This window comes from Hevea brasiliensis, chromosome 7 (genome assembly GCF_030052815.1).
Source record: "Hevea brasiliensis isolate MT/VB/25A 57/8 chromosome 7, ASM3005281v1, whole genome shotgun sequence".
NCBI lineage: Eukaryota > Viridiplantae > Streptophyta > Magnoliopsida > Malpighiales > Euphorbiaceae > Hevea > Hevea brasiliensis.
This window is the reverse complement of record NC_079499.1, coordinates 63,799,593-63,823,469: the sequence shown is the minus strand read 5'-3', so window position 1 is coordinate 63,823,469 and position 23,877 is coordinate 63,799,593. Positions and strand designations below refer to the sequence as shown.

The 23,877-nt window shown below is 32.7% G+C and overlaps 1 long non-coding RNA gene and 6 other non-coding genes across 8 annotated transcripts; all 7 read left to right on the top strand.

Moving 5' to 3' along the window:
- The first annotated feature begins 8,468 nt into the window (after positions 1 to 8,468).
- Positions 8,469 to 10,407, top strand: LOC110643578 (uncharacterized). 2 transcript variants are annotated; one of them, XR_002492661.2, is made up of 2 exons: positions 8,469 to 8,841; positions 10,162 to 10,407. It is a non-coding gene; the product is annotated as an uncharacterized LOC110643578 (long non-coding RNA). The 2 variants fall into 2 exon arrangements; XR_009150070.1 differs by having other exon boundaries at positions 9,777 to 10,407.
- On the top strand, positions 8,898 to 9,042 carry LOC131181937 (small nucleolar RNA snoR134). The gene has a single exon (XR_009150407.1). It is a non-coding gene; the product is annotated as a small nucleolar RNA snoR134 (small nucleolar RNA).
- On the top strand, positions 9,165 to 9,251 carry LOC131181932 (small nucleolar RNA U36a). The gene has a single exon (XR_009150404.1). It is a non-coding gene; the product is annotated as a small nucleolar RNA U36a (small nucleolar RNA).
- LOC131181907 (small nucleolar RNA Z223) lies at positions 9,378 to 9,469 on the top strand. Its single transcript, XR_009150381.1, has one exon. It is a non-coding gene; the product is annotated as a small nucleolar RNA Z223 (small nucleolar RNA).
- LOC131181909 (small nucleolar RNA Z278) lies at positions 9,563 to 9,678 on the top strand. Its single transcript, XR_009150383.1, has one exon. It is a non-coding gene; the product is annotated as a small nucleolar RNA Z278 (small nucleolar RNA).
- Positions 9,746 to 9,863, top strand: LOC131181908 (small nucleolar RNA Z278). The gene has a single exon (XR_009150382.1). It is a non-coding gene; the product is annotated as a small nucleolar RNA Z278 (small nucleolar RNA).
- LOC131181923 (small nucleolar RNA snoR97) lies at positions 9,955 to 10,060 on the top strand. The gene has a single exon (XR_009150395.1). It is a non-coding gene; the product is annotated as a small nucleolar RNA snoR97 (small nucleolar RNA).
- Positions 10,408 to 23,877: the final 13,470 nt, after the last annotated feature.

Genomic DNA, 23,877 nt, shown 5'->3' with positions numbered 1-23,877 from the left:
GTGAATAGATAGTTAGAGCACATATGCTCATCACAAATGGAATTCATAAAATATTAGAAGCTCAACTTGAAATATAAAATTTGTAATTACATAAGTAGATTCTTGAATGTATAAATGAGAAAGGAAAAATGTTTTGAATACAATGGTACATGTGAACCATTGTTTAGAATTGTGATCAATATGAATAACATAATGAATGGACAAATAAACCGTATTAATGTATGAATGAGACATTAGTTCTCATTATTGTAAAGAGGAGAAGTATTTTGAATACAATAGTATAAAAGGATAATTGATGTGAATTGTGATCATATAAATGATCAAATGAATGTATGAATTATGATTGAAATTTATCATGAAATAATGAAGTCATAAAGCATAATATATTAATATTTTAAAATATTAAATGCCCTAGTATACCTAACAAGATTGGTTTGGATAGTTTGGCATGCCAATAGGGTATTGTTTTAGCAGTACTGCGAAAGGCTTTATGCCTGTATTCATGGCTTTATGCCCATATTCATGGCTTTTATGCCCGTATTCATGGCTTTTATGCCAATTATGTGATATCATGGCTTTTTAGCCATACTGACTGCATACGTGGTTGACGTTCTGCGTCCCATGGTATGACGGCCCGAGGCAATCCGCGGTCCAAAGGCCAACGACCGTTATCGATCCAAATGCCTAGTATAGGTTACTTGGGCGATCAATTAAAGTATTATTCAATTCAGCACTAAGTTAAGTTAAGTATAATGAAAATCCAAAGACAATTAAATTAAGTATTGAATGAATAAGCAAAAGAGATTAGCAAAAGAAACATAACAAAAATATAAATTGCGAACCTTACAAACTTGAAATACAATACGATAGAATAAATTATATACCGCTAGTATTCTTGAAAAGTTATAAACTAAGCACTTCCAAAGAGGAACAAACTAGTATATAAGATCGTTGATACTAGAAATACCATACCAAATTAAATTGAATTCTTGAGTATCTGAATTATCATTTATTTCTTTCTTTACTTGTATATATTATTTCTGGTTATATTATTGCACCACTAAGCAGAAATGCTTAGCGCGATGGAATTGCTTCCTCGCGCAGGTCCTAAAGGTAAAACCAGTAGACTGTCGACTGAGATTTTTGGAGTCCAGATCTGCAGAAGTGTCAGAAGAGTTCAAGATTGTCACCTCCTCAGCAATGCATGTAGATAGGGCTCATTTTATACATGTTATGTATATTGTTCATTCCTAGCACATTGTAAATTATTTGTATATCTTGTACAAAATAAACTCATGTAATTAACCTATGAATTATGGAAGCTATTCAAAGTAAGTATTTTAGTATGTGAATTGAATTTGAGTTATAATGAGATTATACTTGTGAATATTGGGATATTGAAAATCTAATGAGATTTCTGAGAAATCTGGATACTGTATTGAGATACATTATGTTTGAAAATTTTTGAGACTATTAAGCTTGAGAAATTGAGTATATATTGAAATTGTCTTTGGCAAGTTCAGAAGAACTGTTAGTCCAAATTACAGCCGACACTTTGTCGGATTATCGTTAAAATTTTTAAAATTTCCAATTTAGTTAGATTTTGATAAAAGTAAAAATAGCCTAAATCTTCAATAAAGTTTTTGAATAAATAAATCCAGAACTGTAATAAAATCAGATAAAATAGAGTGCTCCGGCACACTGAGTGGCATAACTTGCTCGGCTACACTGTAGTTGGGTAAGGGGTGTCACATCTGGCCTCTCTGCTGGCTCAGATGCAGGCCTCTGAGATGGTCCCACAGCTTCGGATTTACCAGACCTTCTACCCCTTGGTGGTGCAGGAGCGGTGCATGCGCTTGTGTTGGAGCAATGTAGTAGTTCTGCGTGGACGGTTCTTCAAGCGATGCTCTGTTGACCCACACCTCAAGTAGCACCGATTTCTCCAACATTCCCCCTTGTGCCATTTCAGGCAATGCGGACATGCAGAAGATGTTGGGGCTGGTCCCCTGAACCCCATCCCTGGAGAGCTGCCCACTGATGGTGTGGTCTGACCTCTCCTAGGGGTGAACTGTGGCCTGGGCCCCTGAGACTGACCCTGACCCTGTGGTTGACCCGAACTCTATGCAGGAGGGCCCTTGAACTTCTTCCCAAATGCAGGGGCTGAACTAGACTGACCCGGTCCCCTCTTCTGCTGTCTCTCTCTTCTAGTCTGCTCACTGATTCTTACTTTTTCCACCTTTATTGCAGCTTCCACTAACTTGGTAAATTCTGTGATTCCCAAGGCAGTGAGCTGGATCTTGATGTTGTCATTTAGTCCCTCTTCAAATCTCTTGCACCTTTCAGCTTCATTAGGGACTATCTCCCTTCCATAGCGGCTCAATCGAACAAATTCCTTCTCATACTCGGCCACTGACAACTGTCTCTGCCTCAGATTAATGAACTCTCTTCTTCTCTCTTCCAGGTATACAGTACCCACATATTTCTTCTTGAATTCGGAGAGGAAGAAGTCCCAAGTTACAGCTTCTGGCTGCACTTCACTGAACACGGTGTCCCACCACTCATATGCATCATCTTGCAGTAAAGAGATGGCAGCTTCCAGGTTTTGCTTTGGAGTGCAGTGGAGTTGTTTTAGTACTCTGCCTGTTCTGTTCAACCAATTCTACCGCAATGAGTCATCTTCTCTCTTGCCATAGAAGTCCACAGCTCCAAACTTCCTTAGCCTTTCCAGGTGTGATTTCTGCTATGGAGCTGGTGGTGGTGGTGGTGATGCTGGCATTACCCCGGCCATTTGTCTGAAGAAGTCGGCCATTTGTTGGAACATGGCCTGTGGAGGCTGAGCAGGCTCTGCTTGAGCTGGCGGAGCAGATTCTCTCATGCCCCCAGTCTCAGCTGCTGCAGGTGGAGCATGACTCTCCACTTCCTCCTCAACGGCTCTCTGAGATGAAGGATCCATATCCTATTCAAAATAAGAAAGATAAACAGATCTGCGTTAGTGTCACCTCGACTCTTACAAATGCAATGCATGGTATGGACTCAATCTAGGCCCAGAAACGCCTAAACCATGTTCTGATACCACTAAATGTGACACCCCTTACCCGTGTACAGTATACCCGAGTAAGTAATGCCATACGGTGTACCGGCACACTCTAATATTTCTTAATTAATTTATATCTTGCTTTTGAATATAACTTGTAAAATATAACTCATTTAAGTCATTTATTAAAATCATAATTTATTTGAGGTTCCGTAAATTTTAAAGAAAATCCGGCAGAGTACCGGCTAAAAATGGAGAAAACAGTTCTTCGGAACCTGTTAAAAACACTTCCAATGAACAAATTCATTCATTCTCAACTCCAATATCATCACAAAGCTCAATATCAAGATCTCAACAATTTTTTTTAATTTCAGGTCTCAACAACCTTTTCATTTCTCAAACATCCATTTCTCAGGGTTCTCATATATAAACAATAATTAAATACTCAAATTATTTCCATACATAACCATAAATCTTTATTATTTACATGAACCTCAAAATACATTACATAAATCCCAAATACATATGAGAAAACAAATATTTAATTACAAAATGACAAAATGACATCTAATGTCCTACCAATGCACTGCAGGTGATGAGGTGACACGGACACTGTGCAGAACTGCAGGATGGACTCACCCAGTCTGCGGTCTACTGGGCTCACGATCTGTATCTCCAGTACCTATGCGTGGAAAAAGCAACGCGCTAAGCAATAATGCTTAGTGGTGCAATAATATAATAAAAGAAAATAGCAAGAAATTAAATGTGTAGTGAATGTATATGTTTCATTTGCTTGGTATTTGTATATTATTTACTTTGTCCACTTTTATTCATTTGGTTGCCCAAGTAACCTACACTAGACGCATCTGGCTGGATAACGGGTAACCGCACTGGGTATCTAGTACCTCGTGCCGTCACACCATCGGTCACATATGCATCTCCGGCAGGCAATGTAGCGACTACCAAGTCAGAAATAATATCGCACACAAGGCCAAATCTCAATGCAAAGTCGAATGGCTAAAAGCCATGAAATCATAGAATGGCATATTGCCATATGCGATCGCTAATTGAACCCTATTGGCATGCCAAACTATCCAAACCAATCATGTTAGGTATACTAGGGCATTTGAAACTTTTAAATTCTTCAATTTGTGCATTTCAAGTTTTGGTGTCACTATTCACCTCTTTGGTCAAAAAAAATGTTGACTTTTGGATAGAAAATATGTACATTGACTTTGGCACTCCCAACATACCACATTTTACATTTAAAACTTGTTAGAATTGGTCACCATTACCATTTCTAACTTAAAACCAAGAGGGCAGAAAATTTCAGTTTTTGAGACCCAACTTCACTGTTCCATTGGACACTGTTGCAGTGAGAATTTGAAGAAATGGCAAACATGAAAGTTGTTCCTTATTTTGTCTAGTTGAATTTCCTTTTTTGAATCACTCCATTTGGAGTTTTGTAGCTCCAGATATGGTCCAAAAACCACAGCTGGCCGGATTTGTATTCTGCAGAAATTACCATATCTACAGTAACATGAATAGTGACTGCCACTGCCATTTGGGTTAGGTTCTGGCCATAATTTGGGGTAGGTTCCTTCATGAAAGTTGTTTGTCTATGTCTTAACTTGTTGCTGTAAAAATTTCAGGTCAATTGACCAAATCTACAGTGAGTTATGGCCAAATGAATAGTTACTGTTCATTTGGTCAATTCTGCAGGGGCTGTTGCAGAGTGTCCGGATTGGGGCCAAGTTTTGGTCCTCTTGCTTTGGTCTTTTGGGCATGGTTTCTTCAGCAAAAATGTGCCATTATAAGCCTAGTTTCATGTCCAATTGGCCAAACACCAATTGGACCAACATAGCCAAAGTTATGGCAGTGCAAGTGGACTGAATTTTCAGTCCTTCTGCTGCTGTCCTAGGGCAGCCTGCAACTTCACTTTGCAATCCTATTTTTCAGTCCATTTGATGGTCAACTTACCTAAAATGGTCACTAATTGACCATTAAAATGTGCTCTAACAATTTCCTAAGCCAAGTCAATTTTTCACCCTCAAAACCCTAGTTTCCATTCCAATTTACCCATGCACCTTGGTTAAGCACACTAAATCATTATCTATGTAGATATATAGCTTAAACATAATCTCCAATTCATTCTAAGTCTATTAAAATCATCAAGACACTCCATTATTGTTCCCTCATTAGGGCTGCCGAAATTCAAGGCATGCATAAACATAAATTTCATTTATTTAAGTTACAAATTCTTGCTCACTTTAAGGCTTTAACATGGAATAAAGGAGATTTAAGTATATATATGCACTAACCTTGAATAGGGCAGATTTTTCCCCACTTAAAACTTCACTTTCCTTCACTTTCTAGGCTGCCAAACACTTCCCCAAGAGGTGTGATTAAGTTTTAATGAAGGGGTTTAGGGTTTAGTGGTGGAAACAAAGGAGAAAGGGAGCTTGGGAAGTGAGGTTTAATGGAGGTTGAGAGAGAGAGAGATTTCGGCTGGAATTGGAGAAGAAGAAGGCAGCTGCAATTTAATTATTTTAGTCTTCATTTTGTCTCTTTTAAGTATTTAAGAAAGTTTATTAGCTTGTGATTGGTTGGTGAGTTTTAAATGACATCACAATGATGTCATAAATAAGCTTTTCTTTGATTTTTCTTTTCTTTTCATCACTACTCAATTTCAATTTAATTTCTAGTAATGTTTATTCATATTTTATGTCATATTAATTATTTACTCAACTGGACAAGTCGGCCAAAAATCACCTCTGAAGGCGAAATGACCAAAATGCCCTCCGTTTGGCTTAACGGGTCAAAATTGTCTGTACCGATTGAAAAATTTTTCTAAATATTTTCTTGGCATTCTAATGCCATAGGAACCTCAATAACCCTTCTCTGGAGTCCCAAAAATTATTTTATAATTTTTTCCCCGGGTCTAGGGCTCCTCGTTGCGAGAACCGCAACTTCCCTCTGGTTACCCATCGCTTGGGCACCGGCTCATTTAACTTGGTTGTATTTTATTTCTAAAATTTTTACTAAATTTTTCTTATTAATATTTGAGTTAATTATGGTTCCTGACTTTAGTTTAAATATTTTTCCGAACGTTCTAGCTGTCCGGACCGACACCGGTCACCGGAACAGTAGAATGTACGGAGTTGCTACCGGGAGGGTGTTACAAGTACTGCATATGGCATCATGCCATTCTGTAATTTATGGCTTAAGTGGCCATTCGATGATTTTATGGCTTTTAGCCATTCTGATGTTATTGTAATACTTGGCCTTATACCCAATATTTATTATAGATCATTAGCTTTTCTGTTGCACATCGGGAGACACATTGTAACCGATGGTGTAACGGCCCGAAGTACTTGGTACCCAGTGCTAGTTTACCCGTTTATCCAGTCTAGTCACCGAGTATAGGTTACTTGGACAACCAAAAATAAGATTTATAAATTTTAATTAAATTATTGGGATAAAAGTACCAAATGAATAATAATACAAATAAGTACAAGAAATTGTCCGTACGAAAAACATGTATACACTCTGCATGCTTACATCATTTTAGTTCTTTTTATTTTATTATTGGCACTACTAAGTAGTATTGCTTAGCGAGTTGCTTTTGCCATGCGTAGGTTCTGGAGAGACTGATAGAGAGCCCAACAGACCACAGACTGGGTGAGGCCACAGATCTGTATAGTGTCAGAGTCACCTCTCAGGCTACAGTGCATTGGTAGGACACTAGGTCTCACTTTGTATTTTGTGATTTTTGTACGTTTTGTAATTAAACTCTTATTTTATCATGTATATTTGAAACTTATATAATATAATTGTGTATTAATGTAAGTATTTGTAACTTTGTATTTATAAATAACATATAAGTATTTATTTATGATTTGAGCATGATGATGATGTGAAATGAATGAATGATAAATGGAGAAATTATTGAGAAATTGTTGAAAATTGATGTGATAATTGGAGTTGTGATTTGAACAATTATTGGAATTATTTTCTACAGGTTCCAAAAAACTGTTTTCTCCATTTTTAGCCGGCACTCTGTCGGATTTTTCATAAAATTTTTGAAACCACAAATTAATTTATAATTTCAATAAATGATCTAAATGAGTTCAATTTCATAAATTTCACTTAATAACTATAAATAAATAAATTAAAAATGGATAAATATCAATGGGATAAGTTATGGTGTTCCGATACACTGTGTGGCATATCTTACTCTACTACACTGTAGACGGGTAAAGGGTGTCACATTTAGTGATATCAGAGGACGGTTTAGTGCGTTTTTGGGTCTAGATAGAGTTCATACTATGCATTGCATTTGTAAAAGTTGAGATGACATTATTATTTTTTAAAGTTTTTTCTTTTCCTATTGTTAAAATTCACTTTTGTAAATTTCTATATAAGTGTTTTTTTTTTTAATATGATTCTATATATAAGTTAGTAATTTTAAAAGAGAAATAATTATGACAATTATTTATAACAAGTGATATGATTTAAGAAGGATGCCAATTAGTACCTTTTGATTGGATTGAAATGGTATTAACTTTTAAGTGTCTTAATCATAATAAAATTGTTTGTTTGTATACATAAATTAAAACTTTTTAAAGTGTAAGAATAAATTAAGTTAATAAAATTTTATTTATAAATAGAACTTTATTTAATTTGAAATTGCTTATTAAATTAAAATAAAATTATAGTAGAAAAATTATTAATAATTATAAATTATATAAATTATTAAATATTACAAAAATTAATAATATTTTTTCGTTGATAAGTTTACCATTTATACTTTTATATAGATTATTATACTATAAATAGATAGATTATAGAAAAAAATAATTTTATGTATTTAAATGTTTTATCTTGTTATAAATTATATTTTTCTTCATAAAATTTCTTAATAATAATAATAATATTTATTATTATTATTATTATTATTATTATTATTATTATAAATTTAACTAATTAAAAATTAAAATTTTAAATTATTTAAAAAACTATGACAAATTTTAACATTTTTTCAATAATTAGAAACAAAAAAAAAAGAAAGAATATGGTTCATTAAAATAGGAATGGCAACGAAGCGAGTGAGAGGCAGGGATCGCTCCTGCTATCTTTATCCCATAGAAGTCTGGAGTCAGGGTGAAGCATTCTCTATCAGAATGCAGGGTGAATTTTTCACGATAATTTTTTTTATTTTAATTTAATTATATATAATATAAATTTATTTATTTAAAAATAAAATATGATTAAAATATAAGTTTTACATATTATTTTAATAATATATTTATATATTTTGTTAAAATTATAATATTTAAATATATAAAAATAAATTATTTTTTAATAAAAAATTAATATATTACTGTGAGTTTTAGGGTAGGGAAAAAGTCTTTTAATCCTCGCTCTGCACAAATCGTGATCGAAATGAAATCAAAGAAAATTGATTGAGTTCGGACGAGTTAATTCAGATTCAAAAACTTTTACCGTTTCTCCGTTAAAAAAATTAAAAAAAAAAAACTCTGGAGTGTGGACGACAGCTAATTTGCACCAGCTGGATGGCTGGATCTGTTTATAAAGTAGAATTTGGGCATACATATGGATCAACTAGCCCATCTAATATTAAGAAATTGTTGGACCCAAATGCCCAATAACTATACCCAGGTCGACAACTAGGGTTTTATGGCTTTGTACACCTCTATGTAAGCACCAGACAAGTGTACCATTCTCTTCTTCATTTGCGGTCTTCGCAATGGAAGCGGTGCATCTTTAACAGACGTCTGTGTTAGGTAAGCACTTGCGAGTTTTCTCTTCTCTTCTGCTATTAGGTATTATTAGTCAGACTCTGCACGTTGCCTTCCGGGCTTTTCTGAAGTTAATCTAGTGAAGGTGAATACCCCAATGCATGTGCTAAACTTCGCCGTTTAGTGTTGCAGTTTAGACTTTTCTCCTTTACACGGCTGATCTGTGTCAAATCAACGGCTACATCTTCTCCTCCTTATCTTAATCTTAATTTAAGTACTGTATCTGTATGTATCCAATTCGAAAAGTTGTTTACTTTCGAATTATTTGGGTAATTGTGGTGTTAATTATGTTGTATTTGGAGGATCATTGGCAATGATTAAATATTTATCCGCGCTTCTGAGAGAAATCGATGAAGCAGAGATACAGATATGGTTGAATTTCTTGATATGAGCCGATCTATATCTTATGCAAATTGATATATATATATATATATATATATATATATATATATATATATATATATATATATATATATTACTTTGTTTTGTAATTTATGCTCTTATATCAATGTTGTGTTGAAAATTGGCTATGAGGATTAATATTCAGCTTTAAATGCCAGTTCTGCTTCAGAAAATTCTTGATCGATAGAGCTGTTATAAGTCTGAGCCTATTAATTACCAAATCTGTTTTTGTCTAATAATAAAATCAACATTGTTCAAAATTGGTCATTTATGTTTGTTGGATGCCGGATGGCAAACAATAGTTGGCAAGGATGAGATATCCATGTAGTTGATGTGTGGTTGGCCCCAAGTCCCTGTTCAAGGGAGAACATACTTGGGGTCACTACATTAATTTATGAAATTACTGGAAATCTCTGAGTCCTATTGATCAGTTAGCCACTTTAAATTGATTTTGTAGTTTTTATCTTAATCATACTTGTGTGAAGATGCCAATGATGATTGAATCCACCTTGTTGTAGGTGTAGTGGAGCCAGGTCCCTGCTTGTCAGGGAGAACCTACTTGTTGGAAGCTACATTACATTGACATTAGCGGATTTTACTGAGGCAACTTTAAAGTTGATTGTTTCATATATTTTTGTTTTTTGTCCCATATGTAATTTTATGTTCTCTGTTTTCTCTATCGATTTTAACTATACCCTTTTATCCTTTATAATGGAGTGACAAACTCAGACATTGTGTGTTGTCATCAGCTTCATCTACCATACGACCGACGATATTGGAGTTAAATAACAGCACTGCATTTGGTGCCTTGAGTTTATTGAAAATGTTATTGGTGCATGTTCTTTAATGATCTTTTCTGTCCCTGGAATTTTTTTCGTTGAATTGTTGGTTCGTTGATTGCAGGTTCATGAATGACTGGTACCTTAATCTCATGGACATGTACATATATTTGAGAAGTTGGCGCAATCTAGACAGAAGTTGGTGTTGAGACTATGTAAAGAAATGTATTCCTATACAGTTCATAGCAAAACTGACTGTACATATACAGGGGCTTCTTGGTGGCTGATTGGCAAGGCATTTCTAGTATACAAATACCTTTGTTATTTCAACTAGTACTTTATAATATATTAATAATTATTTAAATGGTAATCTATTATTTTAGTAGTTGATATTTTAATGTTACCAAAATAATTGGGTTAACTATTTAAAGTAAAAAGGTTCATCGGTTATTGATTATTGGTATAATGGATCCAACACAAGCAGCCAGTGACAGAAAATATGCTCAACTTTATAGGTGTTTTCGTGAAAATTATTAAATTTTTATTTATTTTATAAAAATTATTAAATATCAATTTTTAATTTAACTTGTCAATTATTGTATAAGTAAAATTATTTTATTTTATTATTCTTTTTAAAAAAAAATGAAATGGAACACATTGGTTGCTCTTTTGTTATTAAGTCTCTCCTCTTTTTTTGCCTTTTTTCGGATAGCAATCAATAGATTAGTAAGGTAATATGAACTGATAACAGGATTTGTAAAAAAAGTAACAGGTTTTATTAAAAAAATTAAAATTTAATAACTTTTATAAAAATATTCATCAAATAAAGTAGAGTGATTACTCATGATAATTATTCCAAAACACAGCCTTGGCCTTTTACCTTTGGACGCTAGGAGATTCTGGCTAGAGTTACTAGTTTTAACTTTGTTTTAGTTCGAAAGTTCTTGTTAAATTATAATAAAATTTTTGATATTATTTGAAAACTGAATAATTTAATTCTTAATGTAATTTTAGAAAAATTAAATATAAACTTGAACATAACTTTTACAAAAAGAAAATAATATTTTGAATTAGGTTGGTTTTGATTTAAATTTGTTAGTTTAAATTAGCTGGTTTTAGGCATGGGACGTGTAACGAAATTGTAAAATCTCAAATTTGTAAATCGTATTTAGTATATTTCAGTAAAAATATTAGATATTAAATATAATATGTAAATTAGATTGAGTGAGATTAAATTAAAAGTTTGTAAAAGACACCTATAGATTTTGTTGCAAAGTTAATGAAGTTTGGGAGAAAATTGAAATTTTTTAACTTAGCATCTAATTGAGTTTAATTAAGATCATTAAGTGTGATTAATTAAGTTAATCACTAATTAAATAAGTGGAAGAGAGGACAAATGGCAAAGTGACATATGTTAAGAAGGGAAAAATATCTAAGAGCACATAAAATAAAATTTGTGTCTTTTTCTTCCATTCATTCGGCCGACCTTCTCTCTCCATTTTCCTCTATTTTCTTTCATCCAAGCTCCGATATAAACCCTAATTCATGAATCTAAGAAGCTATTTTGTGATGGAATTGAAAGAATTAATGGTCAACACATGAAATCAAAGTGAAAGGAATGGAAGAATCAAGAATTTGTGAGCTGATTCAAGGGGGGCAAAATTGCTAGTGTGGATAACTAAGATCATGCACTGAATTGGCTTTGGATTTTTAAGGAAAAGTAGTTGCAATTGGGAGTAATTTGCTAGAACTAAGTTGAGGTAAGTGCTTGTCTAAGCTTGTTAGCAAAATTGTTACTTTATGAATCCTTGAATGGTGACTGTTAGGATTAGTGAATCCAGTGAGCAGTCTGTACTAATTTAGCTATAAGTTGAGTTATAGAGCTCCAATTGAGATGCAGTGTAGATCAAAATTTTCTTAAAATATAAACCTACAATTTTTATGTTTTGACCTAGACCTAATTTTAGGGGTAAAGTGGTTGAAATTTTAGAATAAATTAGTATTGCAAATCTGAAATTTCTTGGAATTCAGCAATTCAGCCCTGTGACCTTCATGTAGTAAATAGGGCATATCTCCCTCCGTACATCTCCAATTGAGATTCTACAAGATACTTTGGAAACTTAAGACATAGGCTTGAAATTTTGCTTCAGAGACCTTGTACAAATTCTGGGTGTAAAGTGCTTGAATGTTGAGTGCAAACTTGAATTGAAAATCTAGAAACCTAGAATTTCCAGGACAATGTATATGTGAATAGTAGTTGGTAATTTAGCTATAACTCATAAAATAGGTCTCCAAATTAGGTGATTCTTGAACCGCTGAAAACTTAAAACATGAAGGAAGATATCTTGTAACGACTACTTTGATTGAATCTGTCTTTAAAATGGTCAAATTGGCCTATAAACAGGAATCATGAATCCTGTCTATAGTCAGAACTGGTCAAGTAAAAACTAGACAGTATGTAGAAATTGGAGTATAACTTGAGATCTAGACCTTGAAATGGGGTTATTCTTGATTTAAATGAAAGATAAGACATCAAGCTATAAATTGTATGAAGACCATAGAGCTAATTGTCACATCTTACCCTTTCATAAGATATGATATGCTCCCGAATATACCTAATGAATTACCAAAATACCCTCTATCGATAATCCATTAAACATATTATAAGTGATTTAATGATTTCAAATTCATTTTTTAATTAAAGGTATCGATAAAAGGTTTAATAGTTTTTCTAAGGTTTAAGATAAATATCTTGAAATTAATTAAGAAAAGAAATAAACATTTTTAAAACTTAAAGGAATTTGATGAAAATTCGGAGTGGTGACAGCTAAAAACTCAACTATCCAAAAGTTTTAGACCTGTTAAACAAAATTTATAGCAATAACGATATATTACAAATTCATCAAATGTTTTTCTTCATTCACAACCAAAAGAAATACATTCTTACAAATTTATCATCAAATGTTTTTCTTCATTCACAACCAAAAGAAATACATTCTTACAAATTTACATTCATTTGATATCAATAAAATAATATTTCATCACTTTTGTATAACCGCTCAAATATTTTTTACATACATATAGTCATTATTTACATAAAAAACAAATTTAAAAGTGTAATCTAAAAGTATACCCTCTTGCAAAAAGGATGTAGCGTTTATTACACTCACTCAATAGTTTTTTCCTTTCCTTTACCTGCAACAGCATAAAAATGTCATCGCTGAGTACAAGGACTCAGTGGTGCATAACTATCAATTTGTAAAACCAATATAAAACATAAGATGTTAAACCATAACAAAGTGTTTAATATATTCAAATTTTTTGTAACCCCTCACTGTAGCAATTTCGTACATTCTACTGTTTCGGTGACCGGTGTCAGTCCGGACAGCTAGAACATCTGGGAAAAAATATTTGACTAAAGTGAGGAGCCATAAATAACTCAAAAAATAATAAAAAAAATGTAGGAAAAATTTTAGGAATAAAATACAAGTAAGTTAAATGAGCCAGTGCCCTAGCAATGGGTAACCCAGTGGGAAGTTGCGATCCTCTCAACTAGGAGCCCTAAACCCGGGAGAAAATTCATGAAATAATTTTTGGTCTTCAGCCAAACGGAGGGTATTTTAATCATTTTGTCTTCAGAGATGATTTTTGGCCGACTTTCAAGTTAAGTAAATAATTATTATAACCTAAAATATGAATAAATATTGCTATAAATTAAATTGAAATTGAGTAGAAAAGAAAAGAAAAGAAAAATGAAATATAAGTAGATTAATGACATCATGCATGAGGTAATTAAAATTGCTAACCAATGGGAAATGGACAAGTCACTTAAAAGGGATAAAAACTAAATAAAAATGAGACAAAAATGAAAAAGAAATCTTCTTCATCTTCCCCAATCAGCCGAATCAAGAGAGAGAGAAAAGGAAAAGAAAGAAAGAAAGAAAGAAAGGAAGAAGGAGAAGGAGATGAACAGTAGCAGAAACAGGGGTTCAGCAGGGGCAGCATGTTTCTCTTCCATCCAGATGAGTTTGGCTTAACTTATACCATTGCTTTTTGGATATGTTTAAGGTATGTATGTGTAAAAGTTATGGTTAAAATTTGGTGATTGTTCAACGGTTGGATTTGGAGAGATATATTGTTGAACACAGGCTGTCTGCAAGTTGAATTCTGAATTTTGGATACTAAAATTTGAGAAAAATAAATAGTTAGGATGCTTATAAAATTATGAAATTTGGTACAAATGATATTTGGGATTTTGAGGCTGTTGTGTTAAAATTTGGTGAATTTTAGACTTCTGATTTATGAGATATAAATTGTTTTGCATGAGCTGTCTGAGTAAGACTAATTTCTGCAAAATTTCAGATTTTGAAGGGTTGAATGAATATTTTGATATCTCATGATATAGGGATGATTTGATGCTAAAATTTTTGCTGATATTGTATAGGGATGTCTTGAATATATGGTTAAAATTTTGGATTTATCTGATGGTTAGATCATTATATATAAATTTGAATGCACAAGCTGCCAGATTGGGTATTAATGGTTTGTGGATTTGAGATTTATGGTAGGAGTTTAGTCCAATTTAAGGGGAAATGCTGTTGAATTTTTATTGGATATTTAATTTGGAAAAGTGAAGTTATAATTGATTATGATTATTATGGTTCTAGGAGAAATATTGAAGAATAACAAACTCAAGTTTAGTTTCAAAAGGTTAGTGCTAATTCATCCCTAAAACTTTGTATATATATATCATGTGGAGTATGAAATGAGGGTGAAATTAAGAGAATTGAAACAAGTTTTGCATGAATAAATTCCACAATTTTGGCAGCCTTAGGATACAGTAGGGTTTCATTGATTAGATTGAGTTATAGTTATACATGGATGCCATTGAACATAAATTTGATGATTTGATTCATTGATTGCATGTATATGGAGAATTGAAGTGGTTGGAGTTAGGGTTTAGGCGACAAATTTATGATTTTGCTCATGTATTGGTGAAAGAAAATTCTAATGGTCAATTAGTGACCATTTGGTTGTGTTTAAGTAAGAATTGAAGTGAATTGTGCCATGGGAATTAAGGTTAGAGGTGCTGCCTTGTGTGCCCTGCAGGTCTGGATGTGAGTCCAGCATGTTTAGGAAGCTGTAACTTGAGTTATGTAGGTTCAATTGGTGCAAGGCCAATTGGAAATTAGACACATAATGGCACAACTTTGATGAAGGAACCCTATCTAGAAACTAAACTTAGGATACCCTAAAAATTGATCAAATCTAGGTAACACACATTCTGCCTGGGCAAAATGACCAAATAAACAGTGCTCACTCATTTTATCATAACTCAGTGTAGAAAGGTCCAATTGACCTGAAATTTATATCAATGGAAAGCTGAGGCAATTTAGAACAACTTTCATCTAGAACACAAACTCAAATTCTGGATTTAACTAAGTGAAATTGCTAGACAAAATTGGACGACCAAATCTAGCAGAACCAAAAAGTGCCCAGAAATTCTGGGTAAAGGCAATTCGACCAGTTATGGTGAAATAGCCATAACTTGAGCTAGAAAACTCCAAATGGGGTGATTCAAAAAGTGAAATGTAACTAGATACAATAAAGAACAACTTTTATTGAGAATACTTGGCCAAATTCTCACTGTAGAATGGCCTAATGGAATAGTGAACTCTAGCACCTAAAAACTGAAATTTTGATTTATTCTTCATTGGTTAGAAGTATGGATTGGCAACTAATGCCAACACTTTTGGTAGCTAAAATGTGATAAATCTATGTGATTAAAACTCATGTAACTATTATATATGAGAAAGTCAATATTTTGACTTAAATGATCAAATGAATAGTAACCTTACATGTTAAGTACAAATATTCAAAAAATAACTTTGTAATATGCCCTAGTAGGCCTAGTGTGATTGGTTTGGATAGGTTGGCATGCCAATAGGGTTCTGATAGCAGTATTGCATATGGCTTTATACCATTCTGTGATATGATAGCCTATGGCTATACTGATTATGATGTTATACTTCGCTTTATGCCTTATGCTTTTATGGCTTATTAGCCATTCTGTCTGCACACCGGGAGACACATTGTGACAGATGGTGTGACGGCCAGAGGTACCTGGTACCCAATGCTAGTTTACCCGTTTATCCAGTCCGGTCAATTTGTATAGGTTACTTAGGCATGGAAAAGTATAAATGTAATTGAATTGATTATTAAAGGAAGTAAGAAAATTAAATATCAAGATAAAGAACAAGTATGATTACAATAAAAAAAGGGGGGGCTCAAAATCATCAAGAAAATGATTAATAAAATGTTAGAAAGAGTTAATATCATAAGATGTAATTAGTCTTTGACTACACAATAAGTTAAGAATATTAGCAATTGAAAATATTAGCAATTAAATAAATGAGTAAGAATATTTAAAATAAATTAGATTAGTTATTTAGCAGAAAGAATTGAAATGAATTGGAAAGATATTAAAATTTAATTATTATGAAAAAATCTGCGATAACCTGGAAAGTATTGAAAGAAATGATAAAAAGATTTGCAATAGAGATATAACTTAATTTCTTGGAATTTTTGGGGATGGTACAGTGAATTTAAGAATTAAAAGCTTTTGAAGAGGAATAAATTAGAACAAAGGATAGTTGACCAAATTATGATCCATTTCTTTCTTTATTTGTATATATATTTTCTTGTCATATTATTGCACTACTAAGCAGAAATGCTTAGCGCGATGGATTTATTTTCTTTTCGCAGGTACTGAAGGCAAAACCCAGTAGATATTAGACTGAAATTTTGAAGTCCAGATCTGCAGAAGTGTCAGAAGAGTTCAAGGTTGTCACCTCCTCAGCAATGCATGTAGATAGGGTCCATATAAGTTATTTTATGTATTTTGTAAATTATGTAAATTATGAACTTGTGTAATTAATTTATAAATCATGTAAATTTATGTAATTTGAAAATTTTTACATATGAATTAAGTATGAATGGAAATATATAGAAAAGATTATGAAATATATGGATGAGATTTGAAATATGAGAAAATTATGAGAATGATTGATGAGATAATTATGATTAGCATGGATAAGATTTTATTGTGAAAATATTATTGAATTTTCAAGTAGGTGAATAGTAAATCACGTCAAATGATATTAAAACAGGGGAAACTCCGTTGGTTTATTCCGTCAAAAAATAATTGATAATAAAATATAACAAGAACAAATTATATTAAGAATAAAGTAAGATAAAATAGGGTGCTCCGGCATCGAGTGTGACATGTCTTGCTCGGCTACACTGTAGTCGGGTGAGGGGTGTCACATTTATTGATATCAGAGCACGGTTTAGGCATTCCTAGGCATAGATAGATGGAAAGGGATAGTGTGTATAACATGCATTGCATTCATATGAGTCGAGGTGACACTAATGCAAATCTGTTTTCTCTGGTAAGGCGAAGAAATAAGGAAGTAACAGTTCCTCGACTATTTCTACTAGGTAAATTTCAAGGACAAAATTTTTATTAGAGGGGAAGAATTGTAACACCCTCACTGTAGCAATTCCATACATTCTACTGTTCCAGTGACCGGTGTCGGTCCGGACAGCTAGAACGTCTGGAAAAAAATATTTAGACTAAAGTGAAGAGCCATAAATAACTCAAATAATAATAAGAAAAATGTAGGAAAATTTTAGAAATAAAATACAATCAAGTTAAATGAGCCGGTGCCCTAGTATGGGTAACCCAGTGGGAAATTGCGGTCCTCGCAACTAGGAGCCCTAAACCCGGGAGAAAATTCATGAAATAATTTTTGGGACTCCAAAGAAGAGACATTGAAGTTTCAATGGCATTAGAATATCAAGAAAATGCTTAGAAAAATTTTTAGATTGATACAGACGATTTTGGCTCAATAAGAAAAACGGAGGGCATTTTAGTCATTTCATCTTCAAAGATGATTTTTGAACAACTTGTCCAGTTAAGTAAATAATTATTATGACCTAAAATATAAATAAATATTATCAAAAATTAAATTGAAATTGAGTAGAAAAGAAAAGAAAGGAAAAATGAAATATAAGTAGATTAATGACATCATGCATGAGGTAATTAAAATTGCTAACCAATGAGAAATGGACAAGTCACTTAAAAGGGTAACTAAATAAAAATGAGACAAAAATGAAAAAGAAATCTGCTTCATCTTCCCCAATCAGCAGAATCAAGAGAGAGAGAAAAGGAAAAGAAAGAAAGAAAGAAAGAAAGGAAAAAGGAGAAGGAGATGAACAGTAGCAGAAACAGGGGTTCAGCAGGGGTAGCATGTTTCTCTTCCATCCAGGTGAGTTTCGCTAACTTATACTATTAATTTTTGGATATGTTTGAGGTATGTATGTGTAAAAGTTATGGTTAAAATTTGGTGATTGTTCAACGGTTGGATTTGGAGAGATATATTGTTGAACACAAGCTGTCTGCAAGTTAAATTCTAAATTTTGGCTACTGAAATTTGAGAAAAATAAATAGTTAGGATACTTATAAAATTATGAAATTTGGTAAAAATGATATTTGGGATGTTGAGGCTGTTGTGTTAAAATTTGGTGAATTTTAGACTTGTGGTATATGAGATATAAATTGTTTTGCATGAGCTGTCTGAGTAATACTGATTTCTGCAAAAATTCAGATTTCAATGGGTTGAATGAATATTTTGATATCTCATGATATAGAGATGATTTGATGCTAAAATTTTTATTGATATTGTATAGGGATGTCTTGAATATATGGTTAAAATTTGGAATTTATCTGACGGTTAGATCATTATATATAAATTTGAATGCACAAGCTGCCAGATTGAGTATTAATGGTTTGTGGATTTGGGATTTATGATAGGAGTTTAGTCCAATTTAAGGGGAAATGCTGTTGAATTTTTATTGGATATTTAATTTGGAAAAGTGAAGTTATAATTGATTATAATTATTATGGTTCTAGGAGAAATTTTGAAGAATAACAAGCTCAAGTTTGGTTTCAAAAAGGTTAGTGCTAATTCATCCATAAAACTTTGTATATATATCATGTGGAGTATGAAATGAGGGTGAAATTAAGAGAATTGAAACAAGTTTTGCATGAATAAATTCCACCAATTTCGGCAGCCTTAGCATACATTAGGGTTTCATTGATTATATTAAGTTATAGTTATACATGGCTACCATTGAACATAAATTTGATGCTTTGATTCATTGATTGCATGTATATGAAGAATTGAAGTGGTTGGAGTTAGGTTTTAGGTGACAAATTTATGATTTTGCTCATGTATTGGTGAAAGGAAATTCTAATGGTCAATTAGTGACCATTTGGTTGTGTTTAAGTAAGAATTGAAGTAAATTGTGCCATGGGAATTGAGGTTAGAGGTGCTGCCTTGCGTGCCCTGCAGGTTTGGATGTGAGTTTAGCATGTTTGGAAAGTTATAACTTGAGTTGTGTAGGTTCAATTGGTGCAAGGCCAAATGGGAATGAAATTAAACATATAATGGCACAACTTTGATGGAGGAACCCTATCCAGAAACTAAACTTAGGATGCCCTAAAAATTGACCGAATCCAGGTAACACACATTCTACCTGGGTAAAATGACCAAATGAACAATGTTCATTCATTTGGTCATAACTCAGTGTAGAAAGGTCTAATTGACCTGAAATTTATATCAATGGAAAGCTGAGGCAATTTAGGACAACTTTCATCTAGAACACAAACTCAAATTCTGGACTTAACTAAATGAAATTGCTTGCCAAATTTGGACTACCAAATCTAGCAGAACCAAGAAGTGCCCAGAAATTCTGGGTAAAGGCAATCCGACCAGTTATAGTGAAATAGCCATAACTTGAGCTAGAAAACTCCAAATGGAGTGATTCAGAATGTGAAATGTAACTAGATACAATAAAGAATAACTTTTATTAAGAACACTTGGCCAAATTCTCACTGTAGAATGGCCTAATGGAACAGTGAACTCTAGCACCTAAAAACTAAAATTTTGATTTATTCTTCATTGGTTAGAAGTATGGATTGGCAACTAATGCCAACACTTTTGGGAATCAAAATATGGTAAATCTATGTGATTAATACTCATGTAACTATTATATATGAGAAAGTCAATATTTTGACTTAAATGACTAAATGAATAGTAACCTTATATGTTAAGTACAAATATTCAAGAAATAACTTTGTAATATGCCCTAGTAGGCCTAGTGTGATTAGTTTGGATAGGTTGGCATGCCAATAGGATTTTGATAGCAGTACTGCATATGGCTTCATGCCATTCTGTGATATGATAGTCTATGGCTATACTGATTATGATGTTATACTTGGCTTTATACCTTATTGCTTTTATGGCTTATTAGCCATTCTGTCTGCACACCGGGAGACACATTGTGACCGATGGTGTGACAGCCCGAGGTACCTGGTACCCAGTGCTAGTTTATCCATTTATCCAGTCCGATCAATTTGTATAAGTTACTTGGGCATGGAAAAGTATAAATGTATTTGAATTGATTATTAAAAGAAGTAAGGAGATTAAATATCAAAATAAAGAATCAGTATGATTACAATAAAAAAAGAGGGGGGGCTCAAAATCATCAAGAAAACGATTAATAAAATGCTAGAAAGAGTTAATATCATAAGATGTAATTAGTCTTCGACTAAACAATAAGTTAAGAATATTTGCAACTGAAAATATTAGCAATTAAATAAATAAGTAAGAATATTTAAAATAAATTAGATTAGTTATTTAGCAGAAAGAATTGAAATGAATTGGTAAGTTATTAAAATTTAATTATTATGAAATAATCTGCGATAACCTAGAAAGTATTGAAAGAAATGATAAAAAGATTTGCAATAGAGATATAACTTAATTTCTTAGAATTTTTGAGGATGGTATAGTGAATTTAAGAATTAAAAGCTTTTGAAGAGGAATAAATTAGAACAAAGGATAGTTGACCAAATTATGATCCATTTCTTTCTTTATTTGTATATATTATTTTCTTGTCATATTATTGCACCACTAAGCAGAAATGTTTAGCGCGATGGATTTGTTTCCTTCGTGCAGGTACTGAAGGCAAACCCCAGTGGATATTAGATTGGAATTTTGAAGTCCAGATCTGCAGAAGTGTCAGAAGAGTTCAAGGTTGTCACCTCCTCAGCAATGCATGTAGATAGGGCCCATATAAGTTATTTTATGTATTTTGTATATTATGTAAATTATGAACTTGTGTAATTAGTTTATAAATCATGTAAATTTATGTAATTTGAAAATTTTTACCTATGAATTGAGTATGAATGGAAATGTATGGAAATGATTATGAAATATATGGATGGGATTTGAAATATGAGAAAATTATGAGAATGATTAATGAGATAATTATGATTAGCATGGATAAGATTTTATTGTGAAAATATTATTGAATTTTCAAGTAGGTGAATAGTGAATCGCGTCAAACGATATTAAAACAGGGGAAACTCCGCTGGTTTCTTCCATCGAAAAATAATTGATATTAAAATATAACGAGAACAAATTATGTTAAGAATAAAGTAAGATAAAATAGGGTGCTCCGGCACCGAATGTGACATATCTTGCTCGGCTACACTGTAGTCGGGTGAGGGGTGTCACATTTTCCATGAAACATGAAAATAATAATATTCACAATCATCAACAAATCATTTATTATAACATTTAAAAAAATATTTGGTGTTGCCAACATCCCATAGTTTAAGCAATGACACAAAATTTCCGATCAATACTGTGTTGTACACCACGACAAAGCTATCTCAACCCCATCTAACCAAAACTAATGAGGGAAGCAAAGCTAGCTAGCAAATATGAGTGCATCCATCCGATCTCAACCTCAACTGGTAAGCCAGAGAGGGAGGATAATATAACCAATCTCAACCCCAAAAGTGGAGGAGGAACATATCCAATCTCAACCTCATAAAGTGAGGGAAGCAATTAAAGTCTGTCATGCTAACTGTGGTTTAAAAAAAATTTTAAAACAATTCCATTCAAATAAATGAACATTTCAAATCATTACAGATCATTATATATGGTTGGCAACACATCAATTTCACAAACATTTCTAAATCATATACATTCGACCACCCCCATGCTATAATATAATAAATGGCCAAACGTCCGCCTTTTCATCACAATAATAAATTCCTTTTAACATTAAAAATATTCTCAAAATAATATAAATAATTCTCAAAGGCATAGGAAATTCATATTTAAGCTTGAAGAAAATCTATTCTTTTCATTTACTAAAGTAAAACACATGAAAATTAGAGTTGTGCGCAAATCTTATCTTAGTCTTCTTTCTTTGACCTATTTCTTCCTTTACTTCAAACTTCTCTTCTCCAATGAAACACATAATTTCAAAAGCTTCAATACTTATTATAATTTCCACCAATAACTAACCAAATAAATTTCTAGTGAATTCCTAAAATAACTACACATTCTAACTGTAACACCCTCACTGTAGCAATTCTGTACATTCTACTTTTCGGTGATCGGTGTCAGTCCGGACAGCTAGAATGTCTGAAAAAATATTGAAACTAAATTGAGAAACCATAATTAACTCAAATAATAAAAAGAAAAATATAAGAAAAATTTTAGAAATAAAATACAACCAAGTTAAATGAGCCGGTGCCCTAACGATGGGTAACCCAATGGGAACTTGCGGTCCTCGCAACTAGGAGCCCTAAACCAGGGAGAAAATTCATAAAATAATTTTTGGGACTCCGAGAGGAGTCATTGAGGTTTCTATGGCATTAGAATGCCAAGAAAATGCTTAGAAAAAATTTTCAATCGATATAGACAATTTTAGCTCGTTAAGCCAAACGGAGGGCATTGTAGTCATTTCGTCTTCAGAGATGATTTTTGACCAACTTATTCAATTATGTAAGTGAATTATATGACATAAAATATGAACAAATATTGATGAAAATTTTATTAAAAATGAATAGTAAGAGAAAGAAAAGAAAATGAAAGTAAATTGGATTTATTACATAATGCTTATGTAAGCATGAGGTCATTTAAAATTTTTGGCTAATGAAAATGCAAGAAAATTATTTATAATACATAAAAGGGAAAGAAAAGAAGTCAAAAAATATGGAATAACCATCAGCCATCTCCCTTCCATACAAGACGCACCACTTCTCTCTTCCCGCTCCTCCATTGTCAAGCTTACCAAGCTTGAGTTCTTTGGTTCTTCTTCAACTAAAGCCTAAGTTTCCAACACAAAACCTTAATATTTTATCTTAGAGAAGATTTTGGGAGCAAAAAGAAGTGTAAAAGAAGAGCTTTTGGCAAGCTTGAAAAGTGACTCCATTAGAGGTTAGTGACCAAACTTAATCTCTCTCTTTTAATTCATGTTGAAGGAGTGGTGTGCAATGCAAATTTACAAGAAAATTAAAAAAATATCACATGTATTCCTTTCTTAAAATTTCAGCAGCTTGGCGATAGGTAGGGTTTTGAAGATTTTTTTGAATGAAAGTGGTACTCTACCTGCCCTTAACACTAATATATTGATTAGGATAGTGCAGTGCAAGTGAATGCGGAAATCTGAAATGGTAGGGCTAGGGTTTGGACCCAAATTGAGACTTTGTTCATGTATTTGGTGAAAAAGAGTTTTAATGGTCAATTAATGACCATTGGCTATGTGTGAATAAGAAATGAAGTGGTTTGTTTAGTGGGAATTGAAGTTAGTGTGGCTGTCCTTAGTGACCTGTAGGACTGGGCATGAGTCCAATAGGTTTGGGCAGCAATAACTGGAGTTGTAGATGTTCAATTGATGCCAGGCCAATTGGACATGA